Source organism: Sinocyclocheilus rhinocerous, unplaced genomic scaffold (assembly GCF_001515625.1).
Source record: "Sinocyclocheilus rhinocerous isolate Xijiao unplaced genomic scaffold, SAMN03320098_v1.1 scaffold142, whole genome shotgun sequence".
In the NCBI taxonomy this organism is placed as follows: domain Eukaryota; kingdom Metazoa; phylum Chordata; class Actinopteri; order Cypriniformes; family Cyprinidae; genus Sinocyclocheilus; species Sinocyclocheilus rhinocerous.
Window position 1 is genome coordinate 564,810 of NW_015644380.1, and position 4,461 is coordinate 569,270.

The window sequence follows — 4,461 nt, forward strand, 5'->3', positions numbered from 1 at the left end:
TTTTTGAACTTTAAACCGCATAAACACATTTCATTACACCAAATACACAAAATAATGTTCTTTTTAGCAACATCATATGACCCCTTTAAAGACATTTTCGAAATGTCTGTTTGACATCTGATGGGAAATGTCCTATAGATGTATTGCAGATGAGCAAACACTCCAAAGAGAACATTCAGAAGTAACTTTTTTATAACATAATGGTGTAACGTTATAGTGAAATGTTCTCAGAATATATTTGTTTAGCTGGGTAGGTGATTGCATGCATAGAGTCCATGTCAAGTTTCTGTGATATTCTGATCTGGCTCAGGTCTGTCCTTCAGTGTGAGTCTGTGGATTTTTTCCCTCCTGGTTTTATAATCTGCCAGGCTAAATAAAAAAAATATGGCACTGGTAATTTTTTCTCCAACTTATTGTAATATATGGTATAGATGTAAACAGCAGACACTCTCTCTACCAACCAAGGAGCCTGAAGTTTGAATGGTTAAGAGTGCAGATCAAAGTTGAACCGATTATGTTTATTCTTTCATTTCATTCTTCCTTCAGTTATCCTATCATCCCAGAGATGACTTTTAAGAGGTAGCAACTGGCATTTGTTTTGAGTAGCTCCCTCCAGCTCTTGGTGACTCCCATTAATTGTAGCTACAGCATTCCTCCGTTTGATTTTGTATTTATCAGTCTGTAGTGCGGTTAAAGGTCTTGAACCAGCAGGGCTTTGTAATTGCACGGCAGCAGCACATTTTTCAAATGCTTCCCCCTGTGTCAACACTCTGTCACCTGTTTTACACCCAATTACTGTGCAACAAATTACCCTCACAGACAGAAACTGACAGGAAAGCTGATCCTGGAAAAGCGGCTCCAATGTGGAAAATGAAGACCTTGGAAGAGAATTCCTTGGGAACGTGGTTTGCAAAAATATTTAATGAAACTTAAACTTAATATTCTTTCATTCTTGCGCCGCACATTTGCTTATTATAGCAATGGCATCTTCTAACTAAGTTCAAGAAAGCAATTAGCATTTAACAGTGACTTGAATTTCTTACTTGCTGATGTCCATCATAATTTTTGTCCTCAATATAGCTTGAATACAATTAGCCACCACATTGAAAAGAATCATGAAACTCCTGCGTTCAGCAATAACAAAAATAGCTGTTTACCAGCTTCCCACATGGTCTGCCCAACGGAATCATATTTCTGACCAGTGGTTAAGTTTTGCACTCAAGAAAAACAGCTCTGACGTGTTTTTGAGGAATATAGACAGGTTGAAATACAGTAGCATATTCATGACTTGGTTCCTAACGAAAGCAGATCGTGTTCATGCTTTGTGGGGGACCAGAGGAGTTTAAATAAATAAATAAATAAATAAATAGGGTTGGTGGTTATAGACTGAAGGTGGTTTGTTGAAGCCTCTGATGGTAGGGATGCCGTTTGAAACACCTTTATAGCTTTGTGGTAGTACAAGACAGCCTAAGTAGGCTATACAAGTCCTTCAAGCCTGGAGGTTTGGAAGTAGTACTTGATTCTGAACATGGTACCAATGTTTGTTCCAAAGTATATACTTGCAGACAGTTCATGCAGCTCTGTGTGGCCTGTTTGGGATTGCAAATGAAATGGCAAATTATGCAAACACTGTTAACAAAAGACAGATACACATAAAGAAAATAAATATTTTAATGATTCAGTTCAGATTCCTTATGGTTCTATATGTTGTCATATGAACAACTACACTATTTTACGTCTCACGATTATTACTAGTAGCCTTTTAGTATTAGTACGCTGTGTGTTTTTGATTTTCTAAAAAGAACCGATTCATTACAGTCATTTGTTCGAGAGTCTAACTAACTACCCTGGTCACTTTAGTTTGTTTTAGTTTTGCCGAAAGGAATCATTTCAAAAGATCTCAGACCATTTGCTTGCTGTATGTTTTCATATGTAAAATTAACCTGCTCATAAGAGTCATTCGTATGGGAGTCAGACTGCACTGGTTGTATGCTTTTAAATCACTAAAAATGTTTCATATTCGTTCAGGAATCATACTACAGTACACTGATCGCGATGTTTGTTTAACGTTTTTGCGACTCAGTTGAATAAGTAGTGCAAAAACCTCCATAAAAGTATTTTAGTACAGTTTTGCATGTATGGATGATCATATGAGAACCATTAATAGGACGAACATCATTCATTTTTGGTATTAAAGAAAGGGAACCAATTAAATTCAAGTGTATAGTTGCTACTATATCCAAACCCAGTTCATTCATCGACTAGGGTCTTTTTTTGTAAATGCCAGACTAAGCCTGAAGTTTGGATTTGTGCTGGTCCCTTTCTGCAGCACACAGACATTTATTTGGTGAGACCTTAAATCTATTAATTCTTTTATTGCCTGCCCTGACATATATTTCAGTCAGAATGAAGCTTGTGTGAGTCATTATGTAATAGAAACCAGCAAGTGAATCTCTGGTACTAAAAATGCAAAAAGGTCACTGTCTCCGAAAAATGTGAATGGCGCGGGCAAGAATCAAATGAAAACACGTTTGTATCATCTTCAAACAGCCACAATAGGGTGATATCATAGTTGTGAGGAGCAGATTTGTCATCCTAGGCTGCTGATTTATGGGAGATTGGGCTTTGGTGTAGAGCTGCACATTTCTCACTCAAGATCTGTGTCCCATTAAGCTCTAGAGAGAGCTGGTTTGAGAAGAAAATGGATCAGAAAGACAAAACCAGCATAAAATTACCCGTGGAGGGCAAAGACAATTTACTTTCTAGACTAGAGAACCGTCCCTCCCACTCCTCCTACTGATCTTCCCGCTCTAGTGGAGACAGATCTTCTGTCATTATCTGCTGCTGAACCCCAGAAGATGAAAGCAGATAAAAAAAAAAAAAACACATAGTTAAAAAATTAGAAACACCACATGATTTCACAATAATTCTTTAGGCTCTATATAGGAAAGTTACATGTTTGGACCCTCTATATAACATATTTAATTCCCACCATTGGGCATATCCTGATTCATATCTTGGCTGTTGTGTTTCAGAGAGTGATAATATATGCACCTCACAAACCATTTTGTTTGCATGTGATTATATTGCATATTGTTGTTGCAAATTCTGTTGATATTAATTTGTCACCAGGATAATGCAAAAATGACTTAAGAGACACAATAGCAATGTGTTGAAAACTACAAATTATAATGTTTTGCATCGTATGTCATTCCAAAATTACTTTTGGTAAACAATGTGAACAAGAACGTACCATTAACAAATGATGGAAAATATAAATATAAATATTTCTAGCAAATATAAATAGCATTGCCAGCAAATAAACAAACAAACTAATACATACATACATACATACATACATTTTGGCAGAGTAAGTAAAAATCTGACCCAACTGAGCCAAAGTGACCAGAATTTCAATTTTTTGCTGCTTATGACCTATCATACAGACTTAAAGGTGCTTTTGAGTTGGGCCAGTTGGAAACCACCTAGCAACCACTCAGAACACCCTAGCAACCAGCTAGGCTACTGTAAAACTTCACCTTGTTTTGTTCCACAAGCATTAGTTGGGCTATATTTGTTCAAGGTTTTCCTACTGTTGTTTTTGGCCTCCAATTGAATCCATACCAGTGCATGAAAATATTCATGGAGGCAGGGTGTGAAAAGGTTTTTTTGTGTGTCTGTAGATGTGATCATATTTGTTATGACCTGCAGGAACTATAGTAACCGTGTGTTATTTGATTTCAGACACCTGTATTGGATTCGGAGTGTAATTCTGAGATACTTCAAAGATTCAACTTACAGATGTGTATATTAAATAAGTAACAAGATCACACTTCCTTTTCTCAGGCAGGGAGGGAGATATACTGAGCTCTTGTTAAATAAGTGTCATCAGTCTTGTGTGTGACTGAAGATATTTAGTGTGTTAAACTTGCCCTCAGACTACTGGAATAAGATGTGGGGTGAAGTGAACTGAGACAGAGAAATATGAATTTGAAGAAACATGCCCATATTTATATAGCACTTTATCTGTCAAAGCCCTGAAAATTTTTTCTTCACAGTCATGGGTCAGATAAATTCTTCTTCAGATATTTGCAGATGCTGGAGATGGGGTTGTGTTAAATGTAAAATAAGGGCATTATTTCAAAGGGAAATGTGATTCTGTCATTCTCTGTTATTCAAAGAAAAAAGAGAATTTGTTTGAGAGAATTTGTGTAAGAATTTATCATGATACTTTACTATATATATTATTATTAGTGCTGTCAAATCGATTAATTGCAATTAATCACATCCAAAATAAAAGTTTGAGTTTACATAATATATGTGTGTGTACTGTGTATATTAATATGAATATATAAATACACATAAATAATACACATACATGTATATATTTAAGAAATATTTACATGTATATATATATATATATATATATATATAATGTGTGTGTGTATATATATATATATA